Source organism: Protopterus annectens, chromosome 2.part0 (assembly GCF_019279795.1).
Source record: "Protopterus annectens isolate FY-2018-M chromosome 2.part0, PAN1.0, whole genome shotgun sequence".
In the NCBI taxonomy this organism is placed as follows: Eukaryota; Metazoa; Chordata; order Ceratodontiformes; family Protopteridae; genus Protopterus; species Protopterus annectens.
Genome location: NC_056728.1, coordinates 1,168,515,966 through 1,168,541,639, shown reverse-complemented (window position 1 = coordinate 1,168,541,639; position 25,674 = coordinate 1,168,515,966). Strand labels below are relative to the sequence as shown.

Below are 25,674 nucleotides of genomic sequence, written 5' to 3'. Positions count from 1 at the left end.
GCTACTGTCACTAGACTAATGTGACATGCTTAGTATGTGAGGTCTCGAATGATGCATGCTTGGTAAAAGCTAACTAGTGAAACGCTACCATGGAGGGATTTAATGCAGATCCTCAGTTTGTGGGCATCTGCAGTAGTAAAGATGCCTGGCTAGGGCACATGTCTGAATATTAACTTTTGTGAGTGTGTAACTCCTGATGCAATTGCAAAATGTCTTATTGGTACTTGGGCAGGAAACGTGACTATTATCCATTAAAAAATTGAAATTCCTCTGATAGCCATGTCAAGTCACCTTTAAATTATGTCTATATGTTTAGTTCTTTCTAGCCTTTTGTAATATCTACCCATCGTGTCCAGAAACAGTTCTATTACAAACTCTATGGGCTTGTGTATTCTGTATGCTCTGTTAACCATCTTGTTTTAAAACAAAGGTACACCAAGGCAGGAAAGCAGATATAATCCAATTTATTGTGAGCACTTTCGTTTTGAGCAATACCAAAACTTCATCAGACAAAATACAACAAACCTACATCCATTTTAAAGAAGGTCTGACATCAGCACCTCAATTAACATTTAAAGAAATATGTCATTGCCTCAGCAAACCCACATAAACACATATAATAACCCATATATATTGAAAGTAAGTATATTGAATAAGAAATAAGACCTGCTATAAAAGGATAAAAAGAAAAAAAAATAAATATTGAGTTAAAAACTATATATCTAAGAAACCCCTACATGTGCATTCTCAATAAAGCCTTTAATTTTAAAATACAGCCAATAGAGGCAAGCTCATTTTAGTCCAGGTCATCCAACTGCTTTTAAACGGAGAATCCAAAATAATTCTCTCTTTTTTTTTTTACTTTAATTGCCAAGGTCCTATCCTAGCATTTGGCTTAATTTGTTCAATCACCATAAATTTAAAACAATGTAAATTCCTGAATATGTTGATATAAAGCATTCACCAATTTTTTTCTTTTTAATATCATAGCAATGTTCATAAATGCAGGTTTTAAGTTAGCGCTCTGTATTTCCGATATAAAAGGCTGGGCAACCCTGGCATAAAGCCCCATACACAACACCGGAGCTGTTGCAGTTATATTTCCCATGAATATGTAAAAAATACTGATTCAAACAAAACAGTTCTCTAGTGTTAATGTATGCACAATAATTACAAAACTCGCACTTGGACATCTGTCAACCCCTCTGTGTTAATGTATGCACAATAATTACAAAACCCGCACTTGGACATCTGTCAAGCCCTCTGTTCATTCGATCTATATTTCAATGGTCTTTCCAATAAACTTTTTAAATTATTCCCCTTCCCCTTTCTATAAACAATCAAGGGTTTATGATTAATACTAGATCTACTAGCACTGTCCTCCTTTAAGATGGACCAGTTCTTATACAAGATATCTCATATTGCATATGAGTCCACATTATATGTAGTAATCTAGGATAATCTATAATTCCTTTCTCCAGTGATTTCAGAATTCATCACAATATCCATGGAATTCATAACATTACTGTCATTCACATTTCTAACACTCAAAATGGGGCTATAAAAACCATAAGAATGTTTATTAATGACCTCCAACTTAATGTCACCTACAAAGTCCGCAGGATAGTCCCTGCTAATAAACATATCTTCCAATAATGAACATTTATTCAAGAAATCCTCAAAAGTTGAGACCATACGGGCAGTTCCCTTTTACAACAGCTTTTTTCTGGATCCTAGGTGACAACTAGAAAAATGGAGAAAGTAATTGGAATAAGTTGGCTTCCTATATATAGTGGACACATCTATTATTTGCCCGATATTTAGTTAATTGAAAGTCCAAATAGTTAACTTTAAAATTAACGAGTGAATTCCAAGAACGTAGTATTTTAAAATTAAAGGCTTTATTGAGATAATGCACAGGCAGGGGTTTCTTTAGATATATAGTTTTTAACTCGATATTCTTTCCTTTTTATCCTTTTATAGCATGTCTTTTATTTCTTGTTCAATATACTTTACTTTCAATATATCTGTATTTTTAAAATGAGTTATTGTATGTGTTTATGTGGGTTTGCTGAGGCAATGATATATTTCTTTAAATGTTAATTGCGGTGCTAATGTCAGACCTTGTGATTTCTTTAAAATGGATGTAGGTTTGTTGTATTTTTGTCTGAAGTTTTGATATTGCTCAAAACGAAAGCGCTCACAATAAATTGGACTATATCTGCTTCCCTGCCTTGGTGTAGCTTTGTGTTTTGTGTTTTAAAGCATTTGTCTTTCAGTTTTGTGAAAACCAGCTTGTTTAACAGGCTTGGACTATCTTGACAATGCCAGCGGAAAAACTTTAAACTTCACATTATGAAATTGGAGAGCTCAGCTGAACCTGATCAGAGTACAGAAGTAGCACCAGCTGGTAATTGAGACTATGGTCACCTTTGCTAGGCCAAATATCCTTAATCTAAACTTGTGTATAGTTTACACCACTGTGGTGAAATGAAGGCAACTGCTCATGAGGTAGACTGGGATAAAATTACACTGCAAGAAATGGCCAGTTTACTGTGGTCAAATACTGACATCAGAGCCATGGAGTTGCCATTGGGTGTCTGGTATAAATCTAACAATGGTCAAAAATAGGATGGAGCCTGTACCTGAGATACAAAGCAGTAGTTCATGCAAACACTGCAAAACCTTTGTATAAAGCTACTTAAATGGTAGCCTGAGAAATTGTCAGCTTAGATTAGAGAAGGTGGTCATTGGTGTAGTGTGAAATATGACTCTTAGCCCAGCCATTAGACAGCAGGGTATGAAGAAAATGCTGCCCTCTGAAGGGCTTCCAGCAGTAATTGAAATTAAATCTTACAGGGGTCTGGAGTAGTTTGCTGTATAGCAGCATGTATTTATTTGAAATGCAAGGCAACATTCAAATGATACACTGGCAATGAAAGCATCTTTCAGTGGATAAAGGGAGGCAACAAACTCTAAATGATTCTACCTAATCATCATGACAAACTAAAGCAATATCCACCTTCTATTTCTATCCTAATCAGTCACTACTAATCCAATGACAAACGCAAGCAAATATCCAGCTAAAAAGTCACTACAGTCTCACAGAGTTTAATCATACATATGCTAGAGGGGTGTGGGGAAGATGTATTAAGATGTTTCTGACTGAGCTAGCATTCATGTTTCTTATGCGCTCGTTTAAATGTCTTAACCTATCGCTTAATTGACTTGCAGGTTATAAAGTGCAGGGCAGCTGTTGCTTGGGAGGCAGACAAGCCTCTTTCCATTGAAGAAGTTGAGGCTGCCCCACCCAAGGCTCAGTAAGTCCGTATTAAGGTAAGTGTTTATATCTTTGTACAAGTGCAAACATTTTGTGCGTTACAAACTGGCTGTAGCTGACACTGTAGTTGATATAAATTCTCTTTCCAGGCTATGGAGCAGAAATGATTACTGTTCCATTATTGGACTAGGAATTTATTATAACACTTTTTTTTTTTTTTTTTTTTTTTTTTTACTCCCTCTTAAAAGCACACGGCAGCACAGACTTGTGGTTGGCCATGGTATAAGTAACAATGCAAAACTGCATGAAATGGTTGCAAGGAAACTTGTATTGCTGTGGGGTCACTGCCCATGTCGTGGCAGTAATAACATTTTAATATGAATTGGCTTTCAGTGACCTTTAAATATTTACTTGGAATGCAAGGTATAAACTGAGACTTTGCCTCTTTACCCTCCCCCACTCTCCTCCAGTAGTATCCCAAATATTGATGTGATAACTGGTGCAATGGTCGTCTCATCTTGGGACCATTGCCTTGTATGCCAGACCACACACAACTGTCAGTGCATCTCTGCTGTATTGCCAAGTACGGTGACAATAAAAGCTACTTTATTTCAAAGAACAAGACCAATTCTAGAAACTGACTTTTACTCCTAATCCATGGGATTTTCACCCAACTTTAAAGTTGTTGGTATGGATTGAAGCCTTGATACTGTGCAAACATAAGGCTTTTATCTGTCTACTAAAATGGCTGGCTTCTATGCTGCATTAATATTTATAATTAACTTGTGTAGTAATGGAAAGGTCTGCCTAAACTTCAAGCATAAGCTTAGGAAGCTATGATTTTTTTTCTGAAGCATGTCATCAAACTCAGGATTGCAATTGCTGTTTAATGCAGCATGTTAATCTTTTGCGAAGAGTTTACATTTTGAGGGGACAGACCAAAAGTCAATTCCAGGCTTTCCACACACCTCTGGAAAGTTGAGAGGTATGATTATAACATAAGCTATCCTTTAAATTATGGGACAAATTGTTTGTTCGTGCACCTTAAATTTCCTGTGGCAAGTGAGGCAACATCTGGTGACCTTACATGCTCAAAATGTATTTCCAGGAGTGGCAAAAGACAAAATCATTTGCTTTTCTTCAAGATTGTAGCCACTGGAGTTCGTCACCGATGCCCATGGACTACATTGTACTGCTGAACCTACTGATAAAGATGGCATGTCTCTACCTAGTGTGAATCTGGGGACCTTCCCAATGATCCTGGGCCATGAAGGAGCAGGAATTGTGTAAAGCATTGGTGAAGGAGTGATCAATGTTAAGCCAGGTATGTTAATGACACATTATGCATTTGTGATTTTTATTTGTAATGGTTACAGATTTAACTTCACTGACTGGTGTCCTCAAAACAGCATATTCTCATTTGCAGAGTCCATATGTTGAGACTTTCCTGCATTTCTTGTGTAAATGTCTAACTTAATGTAGCCATGTGTACTGGCCAGAAAACTGTTTAGCTCTGCAAGTATGTAAACCTTGGTATTCACAATGGCCAAATGCTCCAAATGGGTGGGTGTGGTCACCATTGAGGTTTTCTGCTCCTGGAGCTGAACTTGTGGCTGTGGTACTGGTTCCAGTGTTTGCATCCAGTTATCAAATGGTACTGGGCAAAACATTGAGTAAAGGGGATAGTAGTGCTTCTGTCTGTCAAAGCTTTGTCAAACTTGAGTCTGCATGTACATTACGTCCTGATTTTGTTATAGCAGACCCCAAACTGTTGCTGGAACATAATTTCATGTATAGCTACTAGGGACATGGTCCAGGGAACCACTGGAGAGCCTAATCCAATTTTCCCAATTGCCCCAAAGTATTGCAACTTGCTCAAGATCACAAGGGACAAAAAAATCTGGAACAAGCCCTATACCACAGGGGCAGCTTAACTGCTTACTTATCTGTGCAAGATGAGTCATGTGACTTGGTGTCCTGCTTTCCCACTTCTAACTGGCTGGTTCCCATCTAGAATTTGTTCTCTAGATGTAGGTTTCCTGGCCTGCTATGATAGTGGGTCACTTTTAATGGTACACAGGAATCTGTAATTTTGTATCCAAACTTTGGGCGTGGAATCTTTATGGCTAATTTTGGCATCTTGAGTTGGGACAGACTTTCAACTGAGTGGAACTAAGCTTGTTATTGTATGGGCCAGTAAGCAAGTCATTTGAGGGGAGGGGGATATGCCTTCTGAAACTTTAATTGCATCAGACTTCTGTGATAATGTACAAGGTCCCCCATCCAGGACTTCTGGGGGGGGGCATAAATCCAGCTTGGAAATACCAGAATATTGCAGGAGATTCTTCACACTGGTACTGCCCCAAACTGTAGGGGAAGAATCCATAGACTAAGTACTTGGTGACTATAGCTTCACCTGCAGCTGGAAGTGGCTGTATAGATGGCCATTCTGGCACCCCCTTGCTAAGCTCATTATGTAACTTAGCAAGCCAAATGGGTCCCAGGTCTTTCAGTGTTTAGTCCTCATGGTTATGCCATGCAGTGCTAAAATGATTAATTCCAGATCATGCCCCCACCCTGGTTATGCTTTTGAAAATCCTGAAGATGTTTGTCCCACAGCTGAAGAGTGGGTGACTTGCTTAGTTTTATCTTTGTGTCATGTTACCTCAAAAGCAGGCCGAGACTTCCTTGACCTGACAATTTGGTGTAGGGGAATGGAGATGGTGCAAGCTGCAGGAGGGTAAGAGTAGGGGATGGTGCAAGCTGCAGGAGGGTAAGAGTAGGGGATGATGCAAGCTGCAGGAGGGTAAGAGTAGGGGATGGTGCAAGCTGCAGGAGGGTAAGAGTAGGGGATGGTGCAAGCTGCAGGAGGGTAAGAGTAGGGGATGGTGCAAGCTGCAGGAGGGTAAGAGTAGGGGATGGTGCAAGCTGCAGGAGGGTAAGAGTAGGGGATGGTGCAAGCTGCAGGAGGGTAAGAGTAGGGGATGGTGCAAGCTGCAGGAGGGTAAGAGTAGGGGATGGTGCAAGCTGCAGGAGGGTAAGAGTAGGGGATGGTGCAAGCTGCAGGAGGGTAAGAGTAGGGGATGGTGCAAGCTGCAGGAGGGTAAGAGTAGGGGATGGTGCAAGCTGCAGGAGGGTAAGAGTAGGGGATGGTGCAAGCTGCAGGAGGGTAAGAGTAGGGGATGGTGCAAGCTGCAGGAGGGTAAGAGTAGGGGATGGTGCAAGCTGCAGGAGGGTAAGAGTAGGGGATGGTGCAAGCTGCAGGAGGGTAAGAGTAGGGGAATGATTTTTCTTCCAGACTTGCACCCTTCTAAGACACTTCTTGAAAAATACCAGCACCAACTCAACATAATGCTGGTAATTTAGAGACTGACATGCAGCAATAAAAACACTAAAAACTAGTGCCTCTGTCACTATGACAATCCATATGCTTGATCATAACCTTTGTGTAATCTGTCATCAAGAAATTCAATAATTTAAATCAATACCAACACCAAAGAGTGATACTGACTTCATAAAGTTCATAATTATGCCTCATTTTCCAAACTATTTAATCCACATTATCCCTTGTACATTTACTAACTTGACAAATAGCAGCACTCAACCTTGAGTGAGCTTAAAAAGCAAGACTATTCTGATTACAATGTGCTCTCCTGTGTAAATTACAAGGACACTTCACTACATTCCACCTGCTCTGAATTACAGCTGTATTGTCATTTGGCTCTTGCAGAGGCAAGTTCCTTGTCCTGGAAAATCCATTTCAAAAGGCCTAGAAAGATTACCAGTCTGCCAAAGTTACCATAGGAGAATTTTCTTGTCTTACAAAAAGAAAGCTATAATTCACTGTCATTTTATGTGCTATGGGACTTTTCCAGCCTGACTGGCAAGCCAAATATCCTTGGATCCTAGTCTGTCTGCACATGACTTATATGCATTATCCTGTTTTGACTGTATGATACTGGGCAGCTGCACAACAGATTTCAGCTATGACAATATGACAATTTCTAATACCCAGTTACCTGGGGGGGGGGGGGTTGAGAATTACTGAAAATGTAGTTTGTACAACAAACAGATGCCCTACACTGACCATCTCAAACTCCAGCTTTTACTCAGTAGCTTATTGCCTATTTTGAGGTGATCTTTGCCTTGCATATAAAGCTTTGTCAAACCCAGAGCTGTTGGGACATGCTACACCTAAAGAAATCCCAATCCCTCTGAGCTACATGCTCTAGGGACCTAAACTTTGTCACCACAATGAACAGAACATGTTGGAGTGATAGATTCCTGTTTCAGAGACTTCCCGTACTTTGGAACAAGCTACTCATCTATGTCAAGCAAAGTTCCTCATTGGTACACTCCAAGAAAATAAGTGGATGGAAAATAGGAAATGCACCCTGGGGATCACTTCTGTGGCTCTGCTTGACAGGGGCACAGGAAACTTCTTGGGTGGTGTAAGCCAGGGAACCTTGTTGGCTAGGCTTACTTAGACCCTTGGGCAAATAGCCTAGTACCTACCTATGGTACATAACCTTTTCAGTGTGTATACCCACAACTCACATGGTCCTAAATTCCATGTTTATTCTACATTCTAGGCTTTTGTAGAAAGGTGGTTGGCAAGTGTGACTGGGTAGATCCTGCAATTAGGAATGGGGAAGAAAGGGATTGGAGAGGGATCTACAAGGGTTCACATATGCCCAAAGGGATTGGAGGGGGATCTACAAGGGTTCACTTATGCCCAAAGACTATTAATGCCTGACTTTGGGTTGTATCACATAATCCATCCACCTCTTTGGATACCAGAATTTCCATTTGCCACCTTCCTGTCCAAAATGCCCACCAGATTGGGCATATACTGGAATGCAGAAGACAAGGCACTGTAACCTGTTCTTTAACCTCTTCTGTAATTGGGGCTACTTTGGCTTCCGCTGTTAACACATTTCCTCATCAAACCATCCCAGATACTTGAAACTGTTTAACCTGTCCCACAATTTGCTGCTATTACAACTGTACTCCTGTGTCCCAGGTGCCTTTTGTCTGGCATTCATTCACCTATTGAAGTTCTGTTCCACCTGCCTGTAATGCCACATTATCTACATACAGCATCTTTAACCTGGTGGGCTTGGAGTTAAACCCAGATAAAATTACACCTTCTGGGAACCCATCAGTAAAACTAAACACTAGTCGTTTGGTCCCGATGGCTTGTACTAATCTATCAATGTTTGTGGGACTTTGAACCACCACAGGTCTGCCAAAGTTTGCTTTCTTGGGACCTTGTCCTATCCTTTTCTCTAAGTACAGAAATGCCAAATTGTGCATGTTGAATTGATCTGAATCCAAAGTGCTAATCTCCCATCTACTTCGCATATTCATTTATTACTTCCCAGAACTATAATACAGTGTGGGAGTTGCACAACTGTGGGCAGTATAGAGGTCAGTGTCCCCTTTGTTATTGATCTAAGAATAAGCATACAAATGCCAGTGTTTATCTGACCACACCTTGATGGTGGGCTTCTATCTCGCCATAGGCTGTTTCTGGGGCATTACAGCTTGTGTGTGGTCTTCATTATTCAGAAACTGCTGAGGTACTCTTAGCTGCCTAGGTACTCTTTCTGCCTTTGTCCTGTGAACTGGTATAAAGGTGGTTGCTGGCATCTTTGCCTTGCAACTGAAGGGTTTGTGCCATCCACTGAGACTTTTTCCAGAATTTGGTAGAGAGCCTTTAATGCCTTGGTCTTTGTTGGCTGACTAGGTGTTGTGTGTGTTTTTTTTTTTCCCCCACCAATCCTCCTGCACTCCTTTCTCGACTTCTTGGACTTCTGTATTCCACTGCCAGGTTTCCTTGTGTACCTTTTTTTCCATACCTGACTTTGTAGCATATCTAGTCTGTAGACATTGCAGATGTTGGGTGCTTCCATTTTTACTCCACCTATTCACTTTTTCCGTCTAAATGTTTGGCTGCAAAACTCTTACCACCTTGGTAGGTGATTAAACCAGCACTGGTTGTGCCCCCTTGGTGGGTTTGGGACTTCTGCTCAAGTTCTAGCAGCCTAGGCAAGAATGTCTGCAATACTAACAACAAGTTTCTAGGCAAGAACAATTGTGCACTGGTTTGTCTCCTTCAGCTGCACCAGAATGAGCTGCAATTACTCGTGTTCACTCAGTGGGTTAAGTGTGTTTTGCACAGGCAACCCCATTTTAAACAAATGGACCATTTGTGTGTATTGCAGAATGTGCAGGCAAAATGATTATGGCTAGTAATTGTATGAGGAAGTAAATGTATTTGGTGGGTGGCTTGCTACAACACTAGTAGCATGCATTTACACTGACTCTGGTTCAAAAATCTCCAATCTGGGCTGGCTGGCCTCTACACAAAGTGCAGTCACTCTGTAGAAGCCTACAGTGGACAGACATAGCATATCCAATAAGCAAATATACCACTTGCATAGGCAGTTGCTGCAAATACTATGATGCTATGAGTCTTTAATTATACACTTTCCTATTCCCGCAAGGTAACCTCTGCAAAAGGGGTCACCATTGCATTACTGCTGCTAATTGGTTTGCACAAAAAGGTCAGTGTTTAGTCCGTTCGCCTTTGTATAGCCAATCTGATGGAAACAAATCTTGTACCACATATTCACTGCTATGGTCTTGGATATGTTCCATGTTTCTTCTGTTCTACATATGTCCCTGTCTGCCACTAAACAGAAAATACAAGCTGCCCAGGTATTGACAAGCTGCCATACTTTTAATATGGGTTTAATACTGCCTTGTAACCAGTTGCTGGATGAGAAAATGCAATGCTGATAGCTAACTACATGCTGTAATGGGGAAAATGAATAAATCCAACTCTATCCAGAGTTGAGTAGTAGGAACTTGTGGCAAAAATGGGAAGTCCTCCATCCCATATAGGTGCTTGCCTTCCTGAAAGGTGTTTCCATTCATTCCATGCACTCTAATACCAGAGGGTGTACATGCTGGCTACATATTCTGCTACTTCAACTATAAAAGATCCCAATTGACAACTGAATTACCCAGGCTGCCAGACTGCAATAAAGCCAATGTTCAGTCATTTTGGAGCATAACTGAATGGGGATGCTGAACTGGATTCAGATTGTGGTAAAGCTTGTAGTAATGGTGCAAATGATAGCCTTGCTGTTCTGCTTTCTATGTCCAAAAATTGTACAAATGATTGGGCCAGAAACTCTTGCATTTTGGGACTCCCTGGTAGTGGGGACTGCTGAGGGCAATTACAAACTAGAGATCCTTTACTATCTAGGATGGGGAGTTCCAAATTGTGCAAGTGGGTGAAGTGCCAAATGACTTGGCATGCGTATTTAAAGTTAGTGAGGAAAACTAAAGTACAAAACTGCTCCACTGCTCCAATGCTGACCAGAACTGAACAAATCACACCCAAACTTAGATGCAAAAGGGGCATGTATCCCAAACCCAGCTCAGTCAGCCATTACTCAAATGTTCCTCTTTATCTAATCTCTGCCTTATGGGCCCATTATTTGTAATCAGTCTAGTTCTAGCATTTGTCTTTGTACCACTCCTATGAAGGATTCTGGGAGGTAGGCTGTCATAAGCTGGAACTGCATGTACACAAGTCCTCTACTTTGCTATTCAATCCACATTTCTTTCTCTACCCTATGAAGACAGTGAGTAGCCACACACAAGCCAGCTGCCAACTGACCTGGAAAAGCAGCTAGCACAACTGCTTTGCTGCATCTGCACACCCTTGCATCCTTCACATCTGAATTTCTCAAAAATGTGCACCCTACCCTGTATCTAAGACTCTAGTTTTCTTAGTGGTAAAGTCTGCACTACATGCAAGTATCTGACTTGAGGGTTGTCTAGAAGTAGATATTGGGTCTTGCAGAATAAAGATGGTGGCTAATAGGTATGGTTAGAAGCTGCACCCAGGAATAATACAATACAAATTTTTCTCCTGAAAATGTAGCAGTGATGCTATCTTGCCTATCCCAAATAGTACAGTGTTGGACCCCTGCTAGGCCTCCTGTAGGTGGCATATGGAGAAATAACCAGACTGGATTAGAGTTTTAAGGACAAGATCTACTCCTAGCTGATTAGGAAAGATTGCTCCTGCATCTGCTTGTCATCAGCCTTGCACCTTGGAAATTGTAGGTGCATAGAACTGCACTTTGAAACGCCAGTACAATTTACTTGAGAAATGAAGGGCTTTTTACTTGCTGGTAATGGGGTGTACCTCAACTGTACATATTTTCACAATGTCCAGATGTTTGCCTCCTATCTTTGTCCATTCTTAAAATTGTGGTTTTCTTGCAAATTATTGGCAAATAAGTAGACTGAAGTTAGAAAATGACACGTTTGAGTTTCATACTTCATACCCTTCAGAAAATTCATGCTAATGCAAAACCTGTTCAACTTTCAAGTTTGTACAAGCAATGTTTGTGTCCCTATGTTTGGGCCTTTGTCCCACTTTTTTTTTGGTTTTGTCCAGATTTCTTTCTCTATAGGTATGCAATGGGAGTGTTTAAATAGAGAAGCTCTAGCTATTGTAGCACATAAATGTTGCTATAGTTGTTCACTGTCTCCAGTTTATCCTCAATCCCACCTGCCACATACTAATGTGTAATCTGTGTGTTTGTGTTTTAGGAGATGCTGTTATTCCCCTCTGGCTGTCACAGTGGGGTAAATGCAAGTTATGTTTAAATCCTGACAGCAATATGTGCACAAACCTCAGGTAAGTGTGCTTAACTTGACTGTCTTTCTAGTCGGCCCATGCCTGGACTGTCTTTTTAGATCTTTGCCACTATTACTGAATGTCAGAGTTGGATTGGGGTGGAAGATTGCTATTAAATGTTCTTTGAACTCTATCATAGTAAATACCATTTTGAAATCTGCTAGCCTGCTGGGGTAGGACTGAAACTACATGCTTGCAGTACCTACAAAGTGGTGGGGCTACAATGTAGGGGGTTCCTAATACAAAGTGCAGTATAGATGACATCGGCTCAGTGACCTGAGGTTCATTCACATGAAATTGGTGAGTAGTTTAGCAGAGTTGCAGCCAAAAAAAGCTGCTTAAGTTTTGTCCAAGAACCACTATATATGCAAAGCAAATGCAGAAACTTTGTGGCTTTTGGCTTTTAAATGTGCAAAAAACAGTAAAGTAGCCATAGGTCTCAACTTGGAGCAGGAAATCTGGACAAAGCCATGAATGGAGAGTAGGCACAAATCCCAAAAACCGGGCTAACCTAAATATTGTTTACTTGGTTTCTGAAGGGTATGAAGTCTGTCAAAATTCTAATTTCCATTCTGAATGATTTGCTGGAATCGAATTTTTGAACAGGCCGGAAACTCTGTTATGGACAGTTGAGCGTGCAAGTGATTCAGTCATATGAATGGAACAGAATAGCTGGTAGCTACTCTGGCTTCATAAAACCCTTGCAGTAAGGACATCTGGGTACAATACCAAGATTAGGTGTGTAGCAGCAAATATTAAGCTTGTACAAAATGTACTTTCTCAAACCACAGAACTGTGCCTTGTGCTCTCACTGGGCATACACTTTGCCTGACAGCAGAGTTTACACTCTTACTAGGCTTGTATTAAATCTGCCAACAAGTGTATAGGCTACAACCTAGTAAGTGTAGAGGCTACTCCACGTTGCTAATACTGGGGCCAAATCTATTTTGAGTTGCATTTGATTGTACAGCTAGTGCAAGAATTTCCAAAACCCAAATTTAGTATTGGGACAGAAATGGCAGGATTGCCCTGTCGTCCTTTGAATCTTGTGCAGGAAACTTGGCCTGAGACAAGTCCATAAGTCTTAATGGACAAAGGAGTCTCCCATTCCCTAATCTAGCGCTATAGTAGCACCTGACTTGACAAGCAAAACATACACTGCTGGTCTGGCTGCCAGAACAAGGTTAACTGTGGCAGTTAGATGGCTGAAATGCTCTTCAAGCTGCTGTCTGGTTTAATACTTGGCAAAAGGCCAGTGGGATTAATAACACATGCTTTAAAATCACCTCCATGGCATGTACTTCACAAATGCGAAAGCTGGGAACAATTTGAAAATTTATAATTTATTCTGGCCAGATTCTCTCACAGTAGGCCAATGTCAACTGCCATAGGCCTTCTAGCATGAAGTAGAATTCATAATAATTCACTATCTGGCCCTAAATGCGCACATGCTCTTAATTCCTTTGGGTGAGTTGGCTATAAAAAATTTAAATACAGCACTAAGCCAATGTTGCACTGGATGTAAGTGCACCCTAGGATATGTACAAGATTTATCAACTGTACAAGGAGCTGAAATATCCAACTTTTTTTGCAATGCAATATCGCTGAACTCAATTGCCCTTGTAATTGAAGCCCATCTTTGTAGACTAATACAATTGCAGCTTTATTTGACTATTGAGCCAAGGAGGTTGACACCATTGTCCAGGACTGATGGTTGTCAATTGATTTACATGTAAAGTCTCTGGAGATGAGGGGCTAATGGAACTACCTACATGTAGACAAAACTCTGGAAATGGTAGGTGCAGCCCCAGAATCATTCCTACTTGGCAATATTGCAGGTGTCCAAGCCATGGTTCATTCTACTGCTAAATTTTTTGTGCTTAAGCAAGGAGAGCATAGCTGCCCTTTAAGTCTCCACATTCCAAGAAATGTGTGGTGTGGACAATTTATCCATCTGAACCACTGGATTTCCAAAGGTGTGGAGATGGTGGCCATTAAACTCTAATAAAATTCTGAACAATGTTGCAGAATGAGAACTTCAGTGCCTATTGACAACCTGTTTCTCAAGTAAACTTGACAAAATGACATAAATCCCCTCAAACTGGAAGGAGGAAACTTGAGCTTTGCTCCAACACCTAGAACTGTTCTACACTTTTCATGCTTCAGGAAAGTCTAGGCACGGCACATAAGCTGGTGGTTTCTAGGCTACAATCTGTTTTCGGTTCTGTCCACAGCAGTTTTGACTGCTGCACTTCAGCAGGCTGGCATGCATATTAAAAGTCCTAAAATGGTGGCTGACATAAATGTTGGCAACATGAAGTAGGATGGATATAAAATGTAGTTGGAACCAAATGTCCTCTTGGTCATCTATCAGTCTAATGCTAAAAATAGTGAATGCACTTAATGCCAAACTCTAAATGGAAGAGTTTTTTTTTTTTGGGCGGGGGGGGGGTTGCTGGTCCAAAAACAAATCACAAACAAGCGTGGGGGGGCTCAGCCCACTACACCCCCTACTCAAATATACAACCCTGAGATTGCACCACAGTGGAGGAAACTGCAAAGTCCTGGCAATGACCCAGTGACACCCCCCCCCCCCCCAGGAAAATCACTGTTCTGGCCAACTGACATTCTGATTGTCTTAGTCTGACATAAGAGCATTTGCTGTTTTTAACATTACTTCATGATAGACATGTCCTCTCATTGCAGGTGTAGTCTTGCTAAAGCAAAGCAGCCAACTAATGGAAGTGCCCTAAACTTGGACTAATGTACATAAAACAATAAACTGAGGGGGAGTCCCAGATCTGCACTAATTTTTGGAAAAATGTGCCTGTCTGCATTTTGGATCAGAGAACTCGCAATGGTGCCAAGTTTCTGGACCTGAAACTTTAGCATTCCACTGTAGTGGAAAGCAATTGTTTATCATTTAGTATAACTTCTGCATTTCAGTTGCTGAAAATATCAGCAACACTAAATTGGTTATTTCACCAATGTCTCTACTGGACTGATCAGTTGGCATGTTTTTAGTCTTGTTTCAGCGATCAAATGTCAAGTTTCACACAGAAACCTTCAAGGCCAGGATTTTTTATTAGATGTAAGCCATGGAACCTTGCTGGTTTTGGACTTGTATCTCTTTTTTTTTTACCTTCAGAGATTATCTGCATTTTGGCAAGTCTCAAGGGAAGGTTTTGTTCCCATTTCCAGAACTTTGCAATACAACTCGCTTATGGGATTATTAGAACTGGTGCTAAATGGCTCTGTAAGCAAGCATGAGGAAATATTCCTAATTAGATTTTCCCAGCCATTCTATTCATCTGAGAATAAACTATTTCTATTGACTAAAATTATACATTAGAGGGGTAAAGCTTTGATTGTCCAGGGTACTGGAATGTGTAGTGTTTTGCTAACTGTGCAGTGAGGATGTACAGTCTCAACTGTTCCCCTCTGCACAGTGAAACTAATCAAACCCTCGGCCTAATAGATTCACCTGCAAAGGACAGCAGCTCTACCACTTCATGGGGACCAGCACCTTCTCAGAGGACACTGTGATGTTGGACTTCAGTTGCTAAGATTGATAGCGCTGCAGCTCTGGACAAAGTGTGCCTAATAGGCTGTGGGTTCTCCACTGGTTATGGTGCTGTACTGAAATCTGTATTGGTAAGCTGATCCACTGACCTATTAGCAAGAGTAATGCAGGACTCTGATTTAACAATTGACTGGCATATTGGGCCAAGTTGCTTGAGTAAATTTTGTGGCTTTTTTGTTATTTTGAAATGTTAGCTTCTGCTATGAATCTCTAGGCACAGCATTTAAATACCCCACAGGGGGTAAGTTTTTCCCCCATGCTGAAAACTAACAACTTAAGCTATTGCTGTGAATAGTTCTCTCACCATGAGCGTAGCTTGTCACCCAATTATGCATGGGTCTTGTCTGGGGGGTTGGCTGCACAGGCTTGAGAGAAACTGCTTGTGGGTGTCAAGGTTTTAAAAATGTGCAAATGCTATTTTGATGGTAAAATGTTCAGTGACCTGTTGGACTACCTAATTTCCCTTGGCACACATTCTGCCTTTTATGGCCTCCTTTGGCCTAATAGAGACAGATGTCTGACTCCACATCGACTGGCAGACTTGGTAACTTTTTTTGCTAGGTTATGAGCTTGCCTCTCAAGCAGCAATTTTTTATTTTTTTTTCTCCATCCCTCCCTTACTAATGTTTCTGCTTGTAGCAGATTACCCATGAGTATCTTGGCTGAAAAATGGCCACCAGTGACTCTTGGCTGAAAAATGACCACCAGTGACACTGGAATCTAACATGGTAATCATGGTGCTCTTCAATGTAGGAGTAGTGGCACATGTTTGCAGGTGAACATGTGATGCTCATCCCCACAGTATGGAGTGGGATTTGACCCCAGTGCATAGAGTAATGGACTTGCTAGTGAAATATTATGTACATATTCATTGCAAGTAACACTAATGCACTGGTTTGTCCTTGTAGTAAATACATTCAACACTTGATCATTACTTTATTGGTGTTACTCTTGTGTGGTGAAGGAAAGCTCAACATGTGTTGTGTTTGGACTGGGAGGAGTTGGCCTTGCAGTGGTTATGGGATGTAAGGCAGCTGGTGCCTCACGAATCATTGGCATTGACATCAATGAAGAAAAGTTTGAAAAGGCTAAAGGTTTTGGTGTTGCAGAGTGCATCAACCCCAAACTTCATGAGAAGCCCATTCAAGAAGTGCTCCTAGAAATGACGGATGGAGGAGTGGATTATGCCTTTGAATGTGTTGGAAATGTGAGCCTAATGGTAGGTTGGCTTTCCTGAAAGTTTGCGTTCTGTATGGTAAGTAAATGTTTAAAAGGGTAGACTTTAATCTTGGTAGCAGTACTGTAGCTTGCAAAATGCACTTCTAGAACAGGGGGCACAAGTTTATACTTGCAAATGTATGATGTGAGTGCAAACATGCTTGGAGTGTGGAAAATGTAGCTACAAAGTACCATAAAACTCTATGCCATTCACTTGTCACAAATCCCTTCAGTATGTAAATAAGCCATCAAGTCCTTACCCTTCACAAGTGGACTCTTTAAGCATGAATCATAAAAACTTCCACTATCACTAAAGTAAGGCTTGTAGAACACCCCTCTGGCCCCAGAGTCTGGGAAGTCCTCTACACTTTCCCTGTATTCAGGAAAGAATGTAAAGCTTTCCCTTTTAAGAAAGCAAAACTATTTGTTTCAGCATGTGAGCTGTCATTTGGGTCTCGCTTGGCTTTCTCAGCCTAGGCAAAGGGTACAACTCTCCCTTGTATTAACATAAGACAACTCTTTCATTGCTTCAACCTAATGAACAGATCATACTCTCCTAAAGTTTACTCATTAGTATTTACCCTTCTGGAAATTCTGACTTGTGCAAGTTCATACTTCTGTGTAGTCCTGCACACACTGAGCCTGAAATGCTCCCTCTGGATCTATATCCTACCCTGGTTAACAAATGCATAAACATGATATTTGAATGTAATGAAATTGAGTATTGGGGAATGAAGGGCATATCCACTATCTATAGAAATGGTTGTCTAGTATAGACATCTTATGGGCTGTCTAGAGTGCATTAGGTTTCTGTATTTTGGAGGGATAGTCGGTGGTGCTGCGGTGGCATTGTCGCCTCACAGTAAGACGTTGTCCTGTCCGATTCTCAGCTAAAGCGTCTTCTGTGTGGAGACATGCATGAATGGGCGTACCTTCAGTGAAGGTTGTGTCAGGGCTGGCAACTCTGCACATAAAAATCTACTGCCAATCATTAGCGGACCGGAGTTCTGCTGTGGTGACCCTTAACCGGGAAAAGCCGAAAGACACAACAACAACAAGTCTGGCAAAGTAGCAAATGTGGTGTCTGCATGTTGCAGAGTGGTGGCTTGGTTGGGAAGCCTGAAGGGATACATGAGTTACTAGTTTGGTGGAAAATGGTACTAACTTGCATGGACTGGAGTACTGTGCATGAATGAACTATAGATTTGACTGTAAGGGATGGATGCAGTATAGTAGTGCTCCCCTGGGGGGACTGCCATTGGTATAAGAATAGTGCCCTGATGTAAATGACATTGGGAGGGGGTCAAAAGGGCTTGCAGGTGGCCTGTGAGTAGAAATGATATTTCTACTAGTGGCTTATCCCAGCAATGTTGGGCTGGAAGGGGACAAGGCAGTTCTCTGCACTATGCAGAATTGACACGCACCTCACTTGGATTTGGATCATGCTGTATTTCTACACCAGAATCACTGCATTAACAATTTTTTTTTCTCCCTAAGAAATCTGCACCGGAGTCTTGCCATATTGGAGGTGGAACATGTGTAATTGTTGGAGTGGCTACATCGGGAACAATTTCTGTCCATCCGTTCCACATGGTACTGGGCCGTATTCTGACAGGAAGCTATTTTGGAGGTAAGAGCTAAAGGTTCTCGCACTCCAGCTGCTTTAGTCTTGCTCTACCATGGCATAGAGGAATGTAAATTCAGGAGCTAAAATGTCAAGGGTGTACTTTGCTGGTTACTGCCATGCGGTAACAGGCTATTGGCACAAAAATACTTGTTGCTTCAAGGTGGCTCCTAAATGCTAGGATGAAGTTGCATGACTCTAATCCTGAATTAGAGCTGCCAGGGTAGCCTTGGAGGGGAAAAGGCCTGGACTTTTACATTGCCCACCTTTTTGGGGGAGGAGTGAGTGAGCACTATGCATATACCGGTCAGATTTCGAAACTGAAGTGTTTTGAAAGGTTTTGGTCATCTGAGATCAGCATGGAAACTTGGTAGACTGAACCACTTCTGATTGCATTATGGAATAGAAACTGGTCAAATTGGCAAACCTGACAAAGGCTGCAGCAGTATCCACACCCCATAGACTTTAGGGTAACTCCCAATTTGCTTGTATCAAATGCAGATACTATAATCTACCTGGTTGAGCCACACATTGAACTAGATGGACATGACCTGGGAAGATGGTGTGCAATACATGGGTAGCTCAGTCCACAAGCCAAAAGTTAAATCCTCTGCAAGGAGGGTTTAATATCCTGTGTTGTGGCATATTCTGATATGAAAGTGACCAGGCTAAGTTCCCCGTAAGTGTAGAGTATCATAAAATGCACTGAGCAAAAGCAGTTACCCCTCCTATTTGTGGGGGGGTCTTGCTAGACTCCTTAAGCATAAATTGCATAATTGTGGATAAGACTTCTGGATCCTAGATCAGACCTGCCCTGTCATCTCATCTGTAAAGCACAATAAGTTTCTCCATAGAAGGAAGACAATAATTCAGTCTTGAGCAGGAATGGGGGGAGTTGACGTGCAGCCTTGGGATCCCTGTAATAAGTAAAGCTCAAAAGGTGGGCCAAAGGCATGCCTCAGCTGTTCAAATGTTTGCCTCGTTGCTACTTCATACAATTAATCATACTGAAACTGGAAAATGAACACGTTTCATACCCTTCAGAAAATTCATGCTAATGCAAAATCTGTTATCTTTCTAACTAAGAGCAATATTTAAAATGTTGTCCCTACTTTTGGGCCCTTGTCGCACTTTTTATGGATTTGTCCAGACTTCTTGCTCCAGGAAGTTGAGAGGTATGGCCAAAGCCCACCTTGAGTGTTTGCATCTGTATCCTGATAGGGTTACTTGAGACCAGAGGCCTTCCTGGACCAGCAAGGCTGGCTGGCCCAAACAAAGTACCAGCAGAGTGGGGAAAACTGTAGACTCAGACAAATGTTGCACATACTCTTAAAAGGGTGGTGGTGATGTGAATGATATTGAGCTAGTGCTGGGTTTGGTGGTACAGGCTTTCCATATAATCTGTTTGATGCCTTGCTGTGTTCATTTCCTCAACTGACCCTGGGATCTCCTATAATTGCTCTTAAATGTATTCATGGATGCTTGCTTTTGGTTCACATTCAGCATTTGGTCCAGCACCAGTCCATCCTCATAAACCTTGAGGCTTCTCTCACTTTGAACCAGGAGATTAACTCCAAAGCCAACTCCTCAAAGTACTACTCATGGAGCTGACTCCCATTACCAGATACCTTTTTAACATTGTTAATCTAGCATAGGGTTCTTGTTTCAGTTACTTTCTCACAGTCACAAAATGACTGGCAGTATGCTTGCTCTCTCCTAATCCTTTGCTAGGATCCTCAAAGTGATGTGGGGACTTAAATCCTGGAATTTGTGCAAACTTCAGTATTGTACCTAAGTTACCTTGCCTGCCAGCACTAAGGAATGGAATGGCTCTGTACAAGGGTGAACTGGTGTCCTGTACCTGGAATACAGCTTGTTCTACTAAATTTGCAGTAGTATGGTCAGTACTTTGTCTTATTGGCACCTAATCTATATTGTGAGCCAGTTGCAAGATGGCATGGCTTCCTCCTCCATCCAAGGTGGTCTAACTTCATGGTAGTTTCTTGGCTCCAAAACCTGGTGGGATGGCATGGAGGAAGAAAGTAGCCTGCTGCAATGGCAGACCTCACTGCACTGTTGGGGGGGGGGGTAAATGCTTGGATACCATAAGTGCAAGAGGCTTTTCTTGCTATGAGAACTCTGCCTATGATTCTGCTCCCCCACTTGTGCTTTTAGGGTAACCTCTGAATTGTACTTGGAGCAGTTGCCTATGGTAAAGGACTGTCATGCAGTTCATCTTGCAGCTTTTGAACCTCTCTGAAGTAGCAGTGGCCTCTTCTCTCCACTCAAGAAATGGCCAGTCTCATAACTGGACTGAGTAAAAGGGGTAGCTACCTTGGGTACACTGGTGCTCTGCAGCTTCTCTCCCCATAAGAGGACAGGGGCTTCATAAATGGGAATACCATGTTTTAGTGACTGCACCAAGCATTTGTTACTGCTCTTAACAAGTAGTGTGCTACTGGAGTGGAGAACTCCAATGGGGAAACAAGTTTGAAAACTTCCATTCAGGAATGGCTCCCAGTCTTTGCCTATTTTCTTTTTATAAATCATATGATAGTGTCAGCTTCCCCCACCCACTAGAGCCAAAAACTGAATTCTAGGAACTCACAGCTGTACTAAATTCTTTGGGAGGGGGTGTACAAGAAACCTAGGTAGTCCTTCAGAATTCACAGCTGTCTAAATAGAACCACCTCAAAACTAAGTACTATCCTGCAGCAAACATTCTGAAAGCAACCTGCAGCTATTAAACTAGATGTGGGCATTGGAATGACCTCAGTTCCACATGTTTTCTGGCCAGTGGTCCTTTCAATGCTTTATTTTGACATAATACAGTGGGTTGATTCATGTCTTCTGTAACACCATTTTGTGTTTTGGGTGCAATGAAGACCATCTCCACATCCAGTGGACAACTTGTGTTTTAATGTTTCTCATCCTGTTCTTGTAGATGGCCTTTAATATTCTGCATACAAATTGCTATTGTAGGGCTCTTGCTAAACTCTAGTGTCAAAACTATTCTTTTTAATAGGTTCATAGGTTCATACTAGTCTATCTGCCCTAGGGCATCCACAAGCCTAGCCAGAGTGTGTTTGGCTTTCGCCACCCATTTTACATTAATTTTGCTATGCCCTTTTTCGAGGTTAGTATACTGTGCCTCTGTCTAACAGTGACACAGAAGTGATACCCGGGGTAAACCTACGATCTCTCATCCACTCATCAAGATTCCTCTTGAAGAGAGTCAATGAGGGACTCTGCCTAACCTGGACTGGGATTTTATTCCAGAGTGAAGGAAGCCTCTGGGTTATGAATCTGTCCCTCCAGCATGTCCTATTTATTTCAGTGCTGAGGCTCAAGTCTCTCGAGCGCTTAGCTCGATGGGATTTGGATTTTCTGAGGTGCAGCATGTCCATTAATTCCGGGTTGGACATGGCTTTATACATCAGGCACAGATCACCTCTGAGCAGGCGGTATGCCACTGAGTAGAGCTGGAGTTTCTTTAACCGGGCAGCATATGGCATCTGTTTGAGCCCTTTGATCCTCTTGGTGAGGTACTTTTGGGGTCTTTCCAGTTGCTGCAGGTGTCTGGTAAGGTACATCCCAAAAGGGGCATTGTACTCAATTATGGGCCTGATGATGAGTAAAGAGGCACGATGACCTCCCCTGATCTAGATGTGAATCCCTTCATGATAAGGTGGGCTATATAAAATGTTTTTCCAACCACTTTGGCCACGTGGTTGTCAAATGAGAGATTGCTATCAACTTGGGTCCCTAATTACTTCTGTACTTAATGGATTACCACCTATGTGGTAATTTGTGGGCACTTTGTTTTTGCCAAAGGGGATGACTATACACTTTTTGGCGTTTAGCTTGAGGCCATGGCTCTGGCACCAGTTGTCTTTTTCTATGGGGCCCTTTTGGAGGATGCTTGTTTCGGCTGGAGAGTTGATTATGGTGCCCAGTTTGCAGTCATCTGCGAACTTGGTCAGCCACAGTCCTTCCATGTTGGCCTGTACCTCTGAGAAATATATACCGAACAAGAGAGGTCCCAGGACTGAGCCTTGTGGGACACCACTTGTAACTGGTTTGGAGTCTGACATGTCTCCAGCAATTCTAATCATGTGGGTTCTGTCCTTGAGCCAGTTTGCAACCCATCTAGTGACATAGGGGTTTATATTTAAGCTGGTGAGCTTATCTATAATGCCCATGTGGGGTATTGTATCGAAGGTTTTTGCAAGGTCCAGGTAGACTGTGTGGACCACCTTCCCCTCGTCAACGGCCTTGGTGACTGTTTCAAAGAAATTGACCAGGTTTAAGAGGCAGGATCTGCCCTTAACAAAGCCGAACTGGGTAGGATCCAGTGTCTGTAGGTCCCCAATATCTTTATTTATGAGGTCCATGATGATCCTTTCCATAGCTTTGCAGACCAAGCTAGTAAGGCTTATGGGGCGATAGTTTCCAGGATCCGTTGATGCACCACCTTTGTGGAGAGGGACCACTGTTGCTGTACGCCACTCTTTAGGTACATATCCTGTAGTAAGGCTGAGATTGAACAGTATTTTTATGTTTGGGTTTAGCTCTTCTTGGAGTTCATGTAGGATGCAGCCCGGGACACCGTCTGGTCCCATTGATGCTGTGTTTTTTGCTTTGGAGAGGGTGGCTCTTACCTGAGCATCTGAGATGTCAGGGGGGCAGCACTCTGCTGGGATAGATATTTGCCCTTTTGATGGGTAGGGGGGGAGAAGTTTGCGCTGAACCTGTCAGCTAGGATGTTGGCAATGTCTGTGGGTTCGGTGTATTTTTTGTCATTTTGGACTAATTCTGAGCATATCTGGGAATTCCCACCCAGGTTCCTAACATAACTAAAGAAAGCCTTGTGATTATCCTTAGTGTCCTGTGCAATTTTTCTCTCGAAGCTGGCCTTAGAGGATTTTATGAGTGCCCGTAGTTTTTTGCTAATACTGATCAGAGATGCCTTCCCTTTTTGAGATTTTGCTCTGTCATGTAGTAGCTTCCTTCTTCTATTGTATAGTTTGTTTATGGCTGGGGTCCACCAGACAGGACATCTGCCTTTGGAGGATTGGGTCTTGTTTTTTTTTGGGATTGCATGATCCATGCATTCCTGAAGGTGTTTATAGAATGCATTTATAAAGGATTCTGCAGTCTGGGCCATATTTTCCACAGGCCCGGGGGCTTTGAAGGATTCCACCTCAGTTTTGAGGAGTGTGAAATTTGAATTAGAGAAGTTTTTCACTGTGGTTTTCTGGGCAGGGGGTGGGGTCAGGATGTGAATATCCAGTGAGATTAGTTTATGGTCTGATCTTACCAGTGAGGGTTACACTTCTGGTCTGGAGCATAGAGTCCCCATGTTGGTGATGATCAGGTCCAGTATGTTTTCCCCTCTTGTGGGAGTGGTAACAAGTTGTTCCATAGCATTTGAGTTTATAAATTCTAGGAACCTTTGGGCTAGGGTGTTGGAGCTAGAGTAATGCTCCCAGTCTATGTTTGGGTAGTTGAAGTCGCCCAATATAATGGTGTTTGGAGAGACCTTCATATTTTCCAGTGTTCTCAGGAAGGCCGAGTGGGGTTCCTGGGTGTGGGAGGGTGGTCTGTAGCAGGCTATAAACTGGAAGGCAGTTTTACCCACTGTTAGTTGCACATGGATAGTCTCTGATGCTTCGTGCTGTGCCACCAACCTGGAGGTGTGGGTATCTTTGACGAATATTGATACTCCCCCTCCTTTTGTGGTTCGGTCCAAGTTTTGGGGCCGAAAAGCATGGTATGAGGTATAACGTGATAGTGCTGGGGTGCTCTCAGGAGCCTTGAACCAGGTTTCTGTTATTGCACAGATATCTATGTTCTCCATGCTAAGGAGAGTTTCGGGTGCATGCATCTTGAGGTTTAGACTTCTGGCGTTGAGTAGCATTACTCTTAGTTTCTTATCCCTTGTGATACCTATGGAGGTGGGTTTGTCTTTTGAGCCTTGCTTAAAAAAGGCACTATGGGGGTAGCAAGAGCCTTTGCCAATATCCAAAAGCCCAGGGGTGACAGGTGTAAGCCGTCCCTAGTGAAGCATCGTGGATTGTCGAGCATGTCATCCCAGGCTGACAGGCATTGGATCCCCTTTTGAATGACACCAATACTTAAGCCAATTGTTGAAATTGATCATCTTGTCTTCATTTTGTGGCATCATTCTTGGTGAGGGTAAGATGCTACTCAAGGTCATGGTCATACCGGCCTGGGCTACATGCTCAGAGAGCTCCTCTATGTCTCTTTTCATGTAGCCCAGGGAGGTACATCTCAGATCATTCACACCAGCATGGACAATGACTGAGTCATATTTGTACTTGCCTTGGAGTGACCTGAGTGCTTGTGTTATGTGGCGGATCCTAGTGCCCGACAGGCAGCTCACCATGACCTTCTCCTTGTTCAGCCTGGTGAGCGGGACATCAGTGTGCCTAACGATAGTCCCCTATTACAAGTGTATCAGGTGTGTTGTTTAGCCTTAAGGGCTGTGATTGTTCGGCACACTGGCTTTGTGAGCTATGTGTTGCACGTGTTTTGTTTTGAGGTAGCGGTTGCTTGGGTATCTGCTTTAGAGGTCTCTGCTGCTTAGGTAGATTTTTATTTAGAGCCTCCGAGTATGTTTTTGTGTTTATGTGTTTGGTTTGCTATCATGCTAGGTCTATGTGAGACTGGAATTGTAGTGAGTGTGGTTTCCTTCTCCTCCTGACTGGTTACGCCAGTACTGAGTTGAGAGAGCTTGGCCTCCAGTTTGGCTATATGGTTACATCTCTCACATGTGTTGGAATTTGTTGGGAGGAGGAGAGGGTTGTTTGTGTACATGAGGCAGTTGTAACATTGCCTCAAGATTCCCAGATTCGCCAGCTGGACCAGAGAGGAGATTAACAACTGACCTTTGGACATGCTAGAATAGTATTGGGAATTCCTTTATAATTGAAAAAAAAGGGCAAATGGGGAACAAGGTACTCAAGGGGAGTTTGTAAGGGTGTAGTGCTTTTAATTTTTTAGAGCTGACTTATATAATTGCTTTAGTGAGCAAGTGCCAGGTAACTTAAATGCAATGTGTTACAGGTAACTTAAATGCAAAAACGACAAACAGTAACTTTCTTTCAAGTGAAACAAAGAAATAAGTACAGTAAGCAATGCAGATATCACTAGGGATCCACAGAAGCGCTGAAAAGCCGCGTTTTAGGTGGAATTAGCGTTTCAGGGAAAACTGTCTAATT

At 42.2% G+C, this 25,674-nt stretch overlaps 1 pseudogene; it reads left to right on the top strand.

Annotated features, from left to right (window-relative positions):
* LOC122793754 overlaps positions 1 to 25,674 on the top strand; it is a 55,320-nt pseudogene that overhangs the window by 2,276 nt on the left and 27,370 nt on the right.